The sequence below is a fragment of the Plectropomus leopardus genome, chromosome 15 (genome assembly GCF_008729295.1).
Source record: "Plectropomus leopardus isolate mb chromosome 15, YSFRI_Pleo_2.0, whole genome shotgun sequence".
Classification (NCBI taxonomy): Eukaryota; Metazoa; Chordata; class Actinopteri; order Perciformes; family Serranidae; genus Plectropomus; species Plectropomus leopardus.
This window is the reverse complement of record NC_056477.1, coordinates 9,645,141-9,660,483: the sequence shown is the minus strand read 5'-3', so window position 1 is coordinate 9,660,483 and position 15,343 is coordinate 9,645,141.

Below are 15,343 nucleotides of genomic sequence, written 5' to 3'. Positions count from 1 at the left end.
GGCGGTGAGGTCGCTGAATAGGGGTGGTGATGAGGAAAGAGAGAGAGAGAGAGAGAGAGAGAGTTTGTGTTGTGAGGAGCAGCGTTGGGAAAAGGGGAGGAGATGTAAAAGTTAAATACATTAACCATTCTCCAGCTGGTCTGCTCTGATAACATCTGTATTATTAGGAGAGGGCTTTATACAGCATGTTAGAGGTTACACTGTCTTTGTGGCCTTATCACTTGTTCCATCAGGTGCTTAGACTGCCTCTAAATGAAAATGTTTAAATGGACGGGCAGACTATCAGACTGGTTTTATGCAAATATCTAGTGAGCTTGCTGGTTTGCAAACAGATTGAAAACCATACTATGTTGAATAAATTAATTGACATGGTTTTAACCTTTTTTTTAGTTACATTCATAGAATGAGAAAATTGCTTTTTTTTCTAAAGATACAAAAGAAAAAGGAGATACACATACCCCTTGTAGCATCACTTGGTTGTGTCACTGACTAATATTTGATCTTTATATACCTTATGTACGATCTCTATACTCTTAATGGTACTCAGAGCCTATATGTGTGAGTCTATATATGTTTATTTTATATCTACATATGAATAAGTATACATAATTTGGAAATAAATAATTACAACACATTATAATTTTATATTAATGTATATGCGCTTGCATACAGAGTTAATTAGATCCTCGTTAAATGTATAATTACCCTAGGTTAAATAGCAAAGTTCTGTGCTGTGTTCACATGGAATCAGGTATAGGGTAGACGGAGGAACATCAACACCAACAGTCAAATGTGACGGCAGGATGTGTTCAATAATTTCCTTATCGTCCGTATTTTCACCTTGTGTCGAGGAGCTGCACAACATCTGGTTGTAAATTCCATCACGAAGGATGGCAAAAAGTTAAAATTTAATTTTTTATTTTTTAATTTTAAGGCAACAAAAAAACAATTCTTATTTTCAGGTGACACTAATGAAAACATAGTTATGAATATTGTACACCATTTCTGCCAAAAGATGCCCCTAAATCCTACACACTGGATCTTTAACATTTAATCTCCTCACTTTTTCTCTCCTTGCATACTTTTCTCATCTAAGCCTTTGTATCCTGATTTCAGTCTAGCTGAAGTTACGGAAAATTGCTTAACGGCATTTAGGCTCATATGCTCGGTGTCTTGTATTAGCTGCCTGGGCCTTACTTTCAGAGTGAATCCTGTCTATGGAGCTGAAATTAAAAACCTGCACCCCACACTGAGGGCACATTGTAAAAAACTGGAAATCTACTGGACAGACGCTACCTATAAATTCTGTATACAGGAAAGCCTTATAGAAAGCTTTATGTCCTGCACCTATAGGTCAAGTGTAGATCTCAGAGGATTGGGGGCATTCATATCAGTGGCTCTCCAACCCCACCCAGCCCTCTCATCTCCACACAATGGCGGGCCTCATGTACGGTGCTCTCTCTCCTGAGCTCTTTAATCAATATCATTAGGAAAATAGAAAGCGGCTCGCCACATTGTGTGCAAACTCCCCCGCTCCTACTCTGCGATGGGGCCTTTTCTCACTCATTCACCAGGTACTTCAGTGTAGGGCTATTGAGGTCGCTCTGAATGGGACCCACTTCACCCAGAGGGAATATTGTCTGACCGGAGGCTAAAATCTGAGAGACCCCCCCCTCTCTCCCTTCCTCTCTGTCTCAGTCTGCAACATCACTTCAAAGAAGAATGAAAAAATGTGGCACATGAGCACTATTAATAAATGTATCACAACTGGTCTTTTTTTTTTTTAAGTGAGGACCCTTTGCTGCGGCTGGACTCTCTTTCAAAGCCACCAGTTTTCCTCTCTCTCCATTCGCTGGCCCACTTTACAGTCCCTAAGAAGTTCTGAAAGTCGGCAATCTGGCAGAGCACGATACGGCGGCTGCTTTTGAAGATTGGGTGGTGATTAACCTTAAAGAGATTACTGCACACATACAACTTTGTGTATGAGCTGCGTTCTAGCAACTTTTATGCTGTGTTTTAGGGGTGATTGTGATTTAAGAAACACGGTATAGTGTGTTTTCCTAAGACTTTGGACATCTGTCGGACATCTGTCAGACCCGGAGTTGATGCACGGGCTTGGGTGACACAACGCTCACAAGCTCTCACACGCATCCTCTCTCTGTTTCACTGCCATCGTGACTGGCCTGAATATTTCTTTTGATCCGTACAGCTCCTCTCTTCTTGTGTTGCCATTTAATTATTTATCGACACATACAGTCACCGGACAAACTCCATCCGCACAGAGAGCGACAGAAAGTGAGAGTAAAAATTTCATTGGCATAATTGCATGAAAAGAAACTGCAAAACTGGCCTTTTCATGTATAATTGATGTCTGCTTACAAGCCATGCATAATGCAAGAGGCTGTCTTTATGACAACCATGTATTAAATAACATGTTCAGGGGGTCGGGGGTCTGCATGCTTTCACGGCCACTGCCTACATGGGCAGTGTGTAAAAGGAAAGAGAGGAAGAGGGACTGACAGTGATAGAGAGAAATTGGCAGTGAGAGATGAAAAGGGGGGACATGAGGGAGGGATGGAGGGTGTTCTAGCTGACAACGGGTTAACAGGAATCCTTATTTTTAACAACATGTCATCACCAGCCGCCCATCTGCTCCTGTGCTGTCAGAGTCCCTTGGGAGTGTGTATGTGTGTGTGTGTGTGTGTTAATGTGTGAGGGAGAGTGATGCAAGCAAGCCATCACAGATCAGATCTCTGATCAGCACCAAACGGAGGAGGAGGAGGAGGAGGAGGAGGAGGGGAGAGAACAAGGTTAGAGAGGTGGGTGGCACAAAGATATCTCTCCTCTAATATCCAAATGGGGTGTGACAGGGGAGGACAGTAGGAGCAGAGGTGAACCGTGTGTGTGTGTGTGTGTGTGTGTGTGTGTGTGTGTGTGTGAGAGAGAGAGAGAGAGACAGGATGGTAAAGTGGGATTTGGTGGATCAATCCACAACTCTGTGTTTGGATGGGGGGATGGAAGGAGATGGTGGTCTAGAGGTAATGAGAGGGAATCTATTAGCACACAGGAGGGGGGTATGAAGACACACAAAGAAGGAGGAGGAGGAGGAGGAGGAGGTGTGTAGGCTGTGCTGGACCTCCAGGGGTGGCCCCAACAGCTTATTTATTTTTTTCAGAGAAAGGAAGTAGTCCCGGGGGAAACAGTGAGCGATTGAAGAGAGGTGTTTGTTGGAGGTGGTAGTGGGGGCGTGGACTTTGTATTTCTACACCGCGGAGAGACGAGACGGACAGCTCGCTGTTCCGCAGGTCACTCATCATTAGCAAATACAGTTCACTTCAGTACAGTTAATCTCTTCATTTTTGCTTGTTTTCCATGTTTTTCACCCAGTTTAGACTTGTTTTTCTTTCACTCCGTACGCCGAGACGAACTGCAGCCCTCCACTGGGCCCACTCCACTTTATCAAAAGTTTTTAAGTAAAACTCTGATGGAATGAAAACATCATCAAAGAAGTTGGTACTCTTGCACATATGTTAGTTTTCTGTGTGAAAAAAATGCTCCTGTGGGATGATGGTATTACTCTCTTGGATAAATTGTTTCACTTGCAGTTGGATAAATCTCCAGCTCTATATATTTTGGGTCTGTTATTGGATAATGTCATTATGAATGAACAGAGGAGGTCATGGGTCTGTCTGGCTACAACTACAGGATGTAGAGTAAGGTTTTTTGGATCCATCAGCATGATGCTTCAAGGTATTCTGGTCTGAATAAGGGCATTGACTTTACAGTCAATGTATCTATCTATCATTTCATCATCTGGGTCATTTTTACAGATTATTTCCTCCTTGTTCTTTTCAGATTTTTGCAGCACCTGGATTTCCTTTCTGTTTATCAGGATGTAGAATAATATTGAGAGTAAATTATCTAGTCCTTGTTTTGAGGAATGGATTGAAGTGATACATACAGAATACTAGGAGAAGATATTTTTGAACAAGTACAGGGCCCCTTTTTAGCCCTTATAGAGGAAATGTCTGACTAGTGTGATTCTGGCACCTGTTATAATGGAGCGGTAGATTCTGATGTAATTGGTATTGTGAGGGCATTTTTTCCCCTTTGTCTTTCCTGGATTGTTTTTGTGTTGTCCAGGTCATGTCTCATGTTGAAGTTACACTGAATGGCTGTCTTTGTATCAGTTATATCTCCCCATGTTTTGTTTCGTTTGATAGGAGTTTTTTTTGCACTTTTTGTTTAAAAAAAGAGAGGATAGTGAACATGTCTCTTGATTTGAAAATATCTGTTTTGTTCTGATGGCCTTGTTAAAAACACCAACTAAAAAAAAGAATGAAAACATCTTGTTTTGATATTCATGATGATGCACTTTCTTTTTTGCACGACATGTAGAGCAAGCGGTCCTCATTTGCCTCACGCTGAATCTGTATCTCGCATGGAGTGCTGAAATCTCACCCCCCTTTTCTTCATCTTCTTTCCAATGTCTTTCTGTCTCACCCCCCTCCTCATCCTTCAGGCATGGTAAATTTGAAGGCTAATTAGTCCAGAGAAACCAGTCATACCAAAGAAGAACCAACCCCAGGCCACACACACATCCTCCCATTGATCTTGTAGCACCAACACGAGCGAAACGACAGATTCACACACAAACAGAGGCAAACAAACAAGATGCAACAAGAGTTATTAGAGCAGCATGTATGTAGATGGTACAAGAAGTCAGCAAGCTTGCATCATGCAAGTTTTTTGACCTTGACAGAGGTCAAGTGTTTCTTCTGCATCATGCTCGCAGATGCTGTTTACAGTCGGCTGTAAAGGAAATATTTTGCAGCATCAAAACCTTTTTTCTTGCATTTCTCTTCTCCTCAGTTCCTCCCGCGTTCTCAGACATCCCTTCCCCCCTCTCACTCTCCGTTCTCAGTCTTTCCCTCATTTCTGATCCATTTTTTATGCATTACTCCATTACTCTCAACTCCCATTTACAGTGCATTACCTCCTCCCATCTTTCACAAACACACTTTATACTTCTCTCTCCTTCCTTCAGTCACTTTGCCTCCCTCCTTCACTCTCCTTCAGTGCATTATGACACTTTCCTCTACTTCTCCCCTTCACCCCCTTTATTATCTCTTTGTCTCTTCTCCGGTCACGTCATCCCATACTAAGCGCTTCTCTTCCCCTTTATCTTTATTTCCCATCTAGTTTGTCATTCAGTGTACATCACGCTGTCTGTCTGCACTGCTGTCGCCCTCTTTTTTTTTAATTGGTTATTCAAAGCATGCCATGTAATTTGCTACTTAATAATGGCTGTTGTGGCTGCTCTTTTACAACACAAATGTACAAATGTCAGCTAATGTAATTAACAAGGCCGCCGGTCAGTCCGTCCAGACATTTATTTACACACATGAATGAACAGACAGCCAGCAGACTTTCAGAACTGATGAGGTTGTAAATCACTGTGTTACGAGCTGTAATGCTGGTGTGAGCGAGATGCGTGAGCAGTGTGTAGAGGTGCCATCCAGTAGCTGTTAAATCAGGTAACTTTGATGATGTTTTCCTCAGCGAATTCTTTACAGTACAAACGACATGCAGAAAGGAGTTCATGGCCATTTCTCGTGTCAAAGGTAGTTCTCTTTGATTGTAGGACACAGCTGGCGGGAGCCCATTTTCATTGCTGTGGATAAAACCAAGAAATATCAACAATCAGTTTTATTGGCTTAGTAAAGGCTCTGTTTGTTGAAGGTGATGGTCTTTTGTTGGCAGACAATGTCCATGTTATTAAAGGGGCAAAAAATTAATATGAAAGATTTGAATCTGACATACAAAACAGATTCCTAATCATAAAATGTAATCACTACTGAATTTTTCAAGGTATACTATGCAGGATTTTCGGTTACTGTTTGTAAACATGCTCGCCAGCTTAACTGAAAGTGAAAGCCAATTCCAGATTCACTTTTGTTTAGCATTTCGCCTCACTATATTAGCTTTTTATCAGCACCGTGCCTCTTGAACGCCTGCTGATTAAGGTTTTGCCCCCAACCTCACCTGAGCGCTGTGGAGATACTCGCCTTCAAACACACGTCCCAAGCACAGAAAATAAAATGAAAATAAGAAAGGGGCAGAGGGGAGAGTCTCTGCAGAAAAATACACAGCTATACACTAATAATGTGTTACAAGTGATGATTGAGAGGGATTACTTTTGTACTTTTATATATTGTTTTTTTTTTTTTTTTTTAGGAAAATCCTACATTGTATATCTTTAAATTTAAATACAATATTATATATAGCACTGAAATGTTTTACATTGACAACCATCTTTCTGAGTTTATATAGTCAATAATAGTATAAAGTAGAGAAATTTGTCCAAGAACTTACAGTGTATATACAGTATTTTTCTAATTCAAATTGCTCAAAATCAATAAGCCCAATTGGCATCTAAAAATTATAGTAGCAAATGTGGGATGCTTTTGTACGGATCTGAATTACTTATCTTAACTTTTAGCGTCTGATCAAATTTAGACAATAAAATTTAAGATACAAAGATCTGATCTTAACATCTGAGATGACACCAAGGATAAACAATCGAGCTTGAGCACATTTTACTCATCATGAGCACTGCTACACTCCAACAAATTTTCCCCAAAGTCAATAAAAGTCAGGATGTCTTGGCCTCCACTGCATCTATTTTAACCTTCTTTTTTAAAATCTGCTTCTAGGTGGCCCACCACTTTCATGAACATGCAATCCTAAATTGCTGATTTGACCGTAATCATAATCCAGTAAACTATTTTCCAAATAAGAGGGTTCATGATTTACACCAAATTTTGGACTGAAACTTTAGGCAGAATGTATGGAAGAACATGTATCATAAATTATCCCATTAAGCTGAGTGAGAATCTTTGCTCCTCATCGACTGCATAAAATACAGTAGACTACTTTTAATCAATCACAGTCAAAAGGGGCTTTCAGTTAGCATTAACCTTCATCAACATCTGTCTGTCATCATGAGGAATTACAGGAACATTGGGCAAAAGTTTTAACTAACACATGAAATGGTAGAACCAGGCCTCGGAGTGATCCACCAGACAGGTTGTCCACTCTCGCAGGGTCACCTTCCTGTTCCTGTTGCGGTCACATGACCTGCAAACACACCACAGCATACCACATAGTAACTTCACGACACATTCAGTCATTTAAACCCATGCACTCATGCACACACAACATGACAGATATGAATGGAAACAATTGCACTGGGGCCCTTCAACAGCCATTGTCTTTCAGTTCACCCTGCATCTCTGAAGGGTACTCCTTCAATTTGTGTTAATCCATGGGCAGCGGGAGACACAGTGGGTAATAAACATTATCATTGCTGGGAATGGCTTGACATTGACACAGTCAGTCGTACTCCCACAAAAACCTGTCACTGCAGATTGGCAGAGAAAAGGGGGGTTGGGTGGGAGTATGGATGGTGGAGAAAAGGGGGAAAGATGTTCGCATGAAAGAATGAGTGAAAATGAAGGAAGGATTGACAGAGTGAGGCTGAGGATGTTTGAAGATGAAAGCACAGAAAGGGGAGAGAAGAGCTTGAGCGTGGAGGAGGAGTAAGATGATGGAGAGATGGTGTGGTCATGAGATCGAAGGGGAGGAGGACACAGGAAGCGGGTGCTGGCATGGAGGATGAATGGATAGATGGCGTGCAGAGAGAACAGCATGGTGGGAGGTGCAACTTGGTCACAGCGCGGGGGCGAAATGCATCGCCGTGTGACATTTTAACCCTTGGTGTTTCAGTAATTAGCTGGAAAGTAACATATTGCAAGAGACAGAAGGTGCACATTATGAACCTTTGTGAGACATAAGGTGTTGGTGATATAAACATGCTGAGCAACACTGCCCTCACGTTATTGACTGCTCAGTCACCTTATGGTCAGTATGATTTTACATACTTATCAAATAGGTCATGTAATCCTAGATATTTTTTTCCTACATGCTGCTGGCATCCTGAGAAATATATGTAACTCTAAAACTGAATCATTAGTAATCATGTGTGAATGCAACAATGTTATGTGTTTCTGATTTGTCAGAAAAAAGGCTAGGATGATAAAAAAGTTTTGGAGGCAGAACTGTGACGTTACAGCCTGTTCTCAGTCCAAACTCGTAAAAGACAGCCGCTTTGACAGTGCTTTTGGTGTGAGATTTTGACGCCAGAAGCCATCTTTCACGTCCACATGAAATGCTGCTGGACAGAACTGGTTGCGGTATTATTATTCATCGCATCACTTAACAACGTGGCTGGATGGAACCCGTCATGAAACACGCTAGGATGGCATCAGGTTGAAACAATCCCGCTAACAATGTAATATAAGTATAAGGAGTGTGAGGAGTAAGTGGAAGGTAGGATGGGTCTAACAAACCCTGGACTTTAGTGCAGGAATACTGTGTTCATTTCCCACATGAATGCAGTGTTTTTTTATTCTACACATTCTAGTGTTTTTTGATGTCTCTGTATTTGTTGCCATGCGCTGTTGTTGCCTAAACATAAACACATGCAGTGTAGTCCCACCATATGCTTGTGTTGACATCACAGTAGCAGCATCCCAGAGCATAAAGACCAGACGCAGAGAGATATCTAGAGAGTAATATTCATATGCGAAAGTCCACTGCAAAGTAGCATTATGCGACGCCTTGGGATAAGAATGTGCTGGACATTAACGTGTAAGGTGGGACTGACTGAAAGAACGTCGCAGCACAGTGCTCCAGTGGCATCCTCTTGTAACGCAGCTTCCTCAGGTCCCTGCGGCTCAACTTGCCATCCTTGTTCCTGTCCAGCATGGTAAATCTTTGCTAAAGAGAAAGAAGAGGAAGAGAGATGAAAATAATTGTTGAAAAAGAGCAACATTTCAAGATATATAATTTAAGTAATGCTTACAACATAGCTCTAGGTTGACCTATGTCAGTTGATCCAGACTGAAACATTTCAACAGCCATTCAATGGATTGCCATGAAAGTTGTTACACAGTTGAATTTTGTAATCCACTGAATATTTATGTAGCACCATCATCATGCCAATATTTAAATTTGTCCAATACTTTCCTACAAAGCTGACATTCCCACCATGCCATGCCAAGGCTAGCATTGGGATAGAAAAAACATTAATGACGGATCACAAGGCCAAGGGAACATGGGGCTGACCTACTGCTGACATTAGCTCTCAGCTCATAGCCTTACAGAGCTGCTAGCATGTACAGTCTCAAAAAGTTCTTTCCTTGCTAGAGTTAGTATTTAAATACAGTCCTTTAATGAAGGAGGTATGCACGGTGTTGAAGATGTAAGAGGTGCCAAAAAATAGTGCAATTCCATAAAAACATATTTACAGATCATCAAAAGAATGCATGAGCTCTCTTAATTCATTTGAGGCCAGGAGGTAAAGTCAACTAACGAGAGGGTATTAAGTTATCCCTCCATTCACCATCTTATTGAATAATTTAGTGATTATTGACCAAATCCTATTTATATAAGGTGTTCTTGAGAGCCCCTGTCTCAATCTGTGGATGACCACACCACACGCAACACAAGAACTTGCCATTTACTGTGGGCTGTTGGCATCGATTTCTCGCCAGACGCTGCATGAAGCACTGTTTGTATATTAGCCCGACGATGGTGTCTGGTGTCAAAAACAACTTTATGTTCAGTGTTAGGTTACGCTGGGAGTGAAAGTGATCCCTTGGTGTACTAGTCTTCCGGCGATAGTTCTTTTAGCATAACATTTTGTTGTGGATATTGATTTCATTTGCGTCATCATAAGCTGAGATCATACATCATGCTCACTACATCATCTTCTCCCCCTGTGGGTGCAGACTTTTGGTGTCTGCAAGTCTGCTGCTCAGGCTCATTTCAAGTGTGAAGTTTCAGCTACCTGTGCTAGTTGTGTCCTCTGGGCATGGCTGAGGCAGCTCTGAGGTGGGGCTGCAGGTGCGTAGGACTCCCCCATTCGACTCAGGAGCAGAAACCAGTCCAGGAGACGATATGGAAATTGGCCTAACTCCTCCTCAGTGCATTTAGCCTTGGGGACTGATCAAGAAGGAGCTCATTTGGCAGGCTGCAGCACACAGTGAAGATAGTGTGTGATATCCAGTGCTGTGTGTGTGTGTGTGTGTGTGTGTGTGTGTGTGTGTGTGTGTGTGTGTGTGTGTGTGTGTGTGTGTGTGTGTGTGTGTGTGTGTGTTTACCCAGACAGGGGCCTGCGTGAGCCAGTCCGGTGCGGCGTCTCTTTCTGCAGGCTTCTTTATGCAGCAAACACTCATTCCCATAGGTCTTTCCTAGAACGCTGCACACTGGTGCCCTCTGCCTGATCGCATGAGCCAGTGACCAAATGCAAAATTTTATGTGAGGATGGATCGCACATGGATCGCTCTTGTTTATGATTTCATCTCCACATCTACATATTTTTTGTAGTTTTATGGGTAACGTTAACAAATCCAGAGACAGTGATTAATCACCTTTACATAGGATAAATCTGAGTACACTTTTGTTCAAAAACAGGAAATTATCTTTTTTTTTGTTTTTGTTTTTACCGTGGACAGGATTGAGGACAAACACACTTGGGGACAAGGACTCCATTTTCCTGAACTGCCTGGCACCAAGATCCCACTGGACTGTGGCATTTCAGCAGCTCACAAAGTTTTTCTGAAACATAAAGAAACATTCCTGTTACTGCATATTTTTTCTGTTTCACGTCTGTGTTTTCTTTACAGACCATCTCTAAAAACCACTCTGCTCTCAGCGCTGATTAAAAGTGTTTTGGATGAGGGCATCATTTAAACTTTCTCATACGAAAGCTTAACAGAGATTTGAAGGAGATACATTTTCACTGTTGGGGTTAAATTGTAGAGCAATGCCAATACAAATTTACAAATATGTAAAAAATTATGTTTTCTAAAGTATGGCTTAGTTATTTTTGAGGGTTAAAAGTCTAAATGTTTTTTGTTCATTATTATTGCATTATTATATTCTTTTTATTACATACGTGGTTATATATATCTATCTTTAACATATGTCTAACTTTGTTGACTCTGAATTGTCCCTGCCAGTTTCTAAAAGGTGACTTTATTGTGTGCTAGCATGTACATTTTTTAAACATATTTGACTCACTTGACATGGAAAAAATGATTTGCTGCAGCTCATGATGCTTGTTTTGTATCTTGGACTTTGGGAAGAGAGCAAATGGCCTCAGAGAGAGCTTACTATATAACTGGAATGCGTTCCTTTAATGTACGGTATATTAAAGTCTTACCTGGCTCTACTCTGCCAATGTAAGGTCTCAGGCTCTCCTCTGCTTGTCTCTGTCTGCGCTGGGCTCTGCCTCCCTGAAACACACACACACACACACACACACACATTTTTTTTCCATGTCATTCCATAGGCATGCACTATACTCAGGTAAAAACTTACTTGTCAATGTAAACCTATTGTCTTAAACTTTGGATCATGAGCCAGAATGATGTGTCCCCACATGGCGATAGTTTGTGTTTTCATCAATGTGATGCATCACAGCCGAGGAAGGCTATTATCAATCAGAACAATCAAAAAATGTCAACTTCTTGAAGTCATTTTTACTTTACATGATTTTTAAAAAAAAACATCAAATGAAACCACAATGAAAATGGTATGCGTTCTATATCACATCCATCTCTCTTTAAACGCCCCAATTCCAAACTTGTATTTCCAGAAACTTTGTAGTCCGCGCCAAATCCACATCTGCCCCCAAAGTCCTACCAGATGAGATGGGAAACAGGTGCAACTCTGACCTAAATTACTCGAGCCATGCTTCCATAGCGCATGAGTTGCTATTCAAACACCCATCACAAAATAATCCTGATGACCGGTACAGCAGACAGGTAAAGGAAGACTATGTGCACTAAATGTCTTGCAAAATGATCCTTTACCAAGTGTTTCAGTTGTAGCACTGTTTATGGAACAATCCACGATCATCTTTTTAAAATTATTATCATTAGAGACAGAAAAAAAGCATATTTTTCCTCTTACCTATTGTGCTACATATAGATTGTTTGGGTGTGAGTTACAGGGTGTTGGGGAAATTGGCCATAGAGATGTCTGCCTTCTCTCAAATATAATTGAACTAGATGGCACTCAGCTTGTGGTGCTCAAAGCTCCAAAATAACCTCATTTGGAAAACTCAACAGTCTAGTTACAGAAATCATGACCCGCTTACTCAGATAATCCACAGACCTTGTTGTGAGCAGTTTCATGTTGGAACTACTGTCGTTCTACTGAACTGCGCCCACCAACAGCTGGTTTTTTTCAAAGTAAAGGAATGATGCTTAAATGGCTGCAGTTCAAGGAGTCATTGAATCCCGCTCAAGGCCCAATGTCAAGGATGCTTCTAGGACCAAGTGCCCACAATTCTTTGCGCATGCTTTGCTGGAATTGAGGGTGGGGCCTCTTCAGTGATAACCTGGGCACTCATTAGCCTGTTCCAATATGTGTTCACCGAATGCCAAGGAGGGTGGAAAGAAGAGAAGTCACGGTCTCAAATGTCATCACACAATTGGGGTACAGCACATGCACATTAGCTGGCTTAGTGGTGCTAGATGAGCTATCGGCAGATGCACGCTTCCTTCTAAGTGGTGATACGGTTGGCAGGTGTAGGTAGATAGAAAGGAAATAGTTCCAACATAAAACTGCTTACAACAAGATCTGCGGATTATCTTGAATAACAGGGCCCTGTTTCTGTAAAGAGACATTGTTTTTTAAGTGTAATTTTTTGGCGCTTTGAATGCCTTTATATTGGAGAGAAGTCGGACATCTCTACGGCTGATATCTCAAACACTCTTCATCTCATATCAAAACTATGTTGTTTTATTAATAGCACTACAAGTAAAACGAAAAAATATGTTTTTCTGATTTTAGGATGACGTGTCCCTTTAAGCTTTGTACCAAACTAGTTTGTAGTTTTTAGTGCATATCCAGAAAATTTAGACAGAAGCCACACACAAAGTTAAACTCACCATGGATGTACAAGTGTGAAGACTCAGGAGAAGAAACAAGGTCAAGCTCAGGTTCATGACTGAAACATCCAACAGGCTACAAAAGGACATTGAGAAATGTTCCTGCAGGAAGAAAATATTAGACTCTCATCATGCAGACAGAGTTGTGGTTGCTATTTCTGTAGAACATATACTGACAAAGGAATATCAGAAATATCTGGATCTAATTTCAGCAGCTCTACGTTTACATTTCTTGATATCAGTTACGTTTGAGTTAAATACGAGAGATAAATAGCACTAAAGGACTATCAATTTACCCAGATGATGCTTCAATAGTAGGTAATAATAATAATAGATGGATTATTTGCTTATTTCTCCTGTGGTGTCATTTACACGACTATTACTCAATTTCCAGTCATTCCGATAATGTACCAGGAAACAATACAGCTCATTGAGCCTCAAGTAAACAATTATTTTCCATCAAGGAGGAAAAAGTGGGTTGAATTACACAGAGAGGACATTCAGCTTTCAGTTGAGGAAGTTATTACAGTCTAAGAAGTCATTCTGTCTCCTCTCGGATGCTTGAAAAAAAAAAACATCTTACCTGGGCCTCTATCACTGCTTTCTTCTGTTGTTATTCCCTTGTTAGTGTTCTTCTTGTCCTTGTTTCCAGATACCTTTGTCTCTGTCTCACCGGCTCCTGTGAGGGTGTATCCTTTATTTTTTACAGCCTTCTTCTTACTTTTTTCTTTTTATTTGATCCATTTATTTTTACATTCTTGCCTTATCTAACCCCTCCTCTGCTTTTCCCTATCTGTCTGACTTTCCTCCCTTCACTTAGCTTCTTGCTGACTGCAGCAGAGTGAGTGCACAGGTAGCTGAACTCTGTTGTTTAAGACATTTTGCAGTTGAATGCTGCTTGGGAGGAATATGAGGGAAGGGACAGGAGAAGCTTGAATTGCTGACAAAGAGAGAGAGAGGGGATGTTTTTTGGGAGGACTTTGGTTGGTTTGCATTGAAGTTGGCCCCGGTCCACAGGAAGATTTACAAGCCAGATAGAACATATGGTCACACTTTGTCTTCTTCTCTCTCTGTCGTTCTCACATGCAAGCTCGCCTCATGTTTCAGACACATGCAAACACACACCTGAAGGAAAAGGAAATGCATGTGTGTGGAGGAAGGATACCTCTGAGAACATTAACTGACAAATACAATAATAGGGATAAGACTGCTCTCTAGTGGTTATAATGATCAATAACAGTTTCAGTGTGTGATAGGTAGAAATCAAAAAATGTGTTTTGAATCAAACAAGTCGTCTGTTTGTTTCTTCTTTAAGGAAGGCCATAAAAATGTGAACACTTTTAGTTTCATAAGTTGTTTTTCTGACTCAGTTTCCTCTTAAAATATTTAATGAAACCATGCTTTAAACATTTTCCCAGAGTAAGCGTCTCTCAAAGTACGGAAGAAGCAGTGAATATTAAATTGAGGAGAAATACATGAATAAGTAAAACAGGAAAATATCAAAATAAACATAGCCTTGAGAAAAGTGTGTGTATCCTGTTGGTGAAGCAGCAGCATGTTTGTTAGTGTTTTGTTTGTTGTGATTTAGGGTAATTTAGGCAAAATGCGAGCAACTGTCCCAGGGCCCAGGACCCTCAGGGGCCTTAAAAGCCCCACAGTTAGTGTAACAAATAGTAAGTTGTTTGGGAATAAACACCACCAAATCACAATGTCACCCAAAATTAGAGCATCCTTAAGGCGGGTCTTGTTTTCACCAGTTGTCTTGTAAAGTTTGCATGACAGAAATGATCACAAACAGAAGGTCAGTAGAGGCCCAAAGCTAATCCTAAATCTAATACATTTTAGGCAGATACCAAAAGGATGCTTGGTTATCGTACACAAATGATCAAACAAGCATGAATGAATCTAACTAAAGTTGAAGGGAAGTAGAAGTTGCAACTGAGTCCTGCATAAATATTTTTCTTTATAAAGCTTTATACTGTAAGACAGGTAAACAACAACAGCTTTAGTTTGCAGTACATGTTGTTAAAACCCCTTTAGCTGTTTGGATAAACGTTAAGACAGTTTGACCAGCCTAAAGTGTTTTTCATAACCTGATGACCCAAATGTGTCACTTCAGTTGCTACTAAACGATCTAAAGCATTAGTTAATGATTTCTTTGATTCAAAAACAATTATTTAGAAAGTGGTACTACCACTAGGCCTACAATATGATTAACATCAAATTTTTATTAGTGCTATCAGGGGTTAATACCAAGCATGAAATAATAACACTGGTGACACAAGTTGAGTACTTGTGCCACCATTATTTCAACTGAT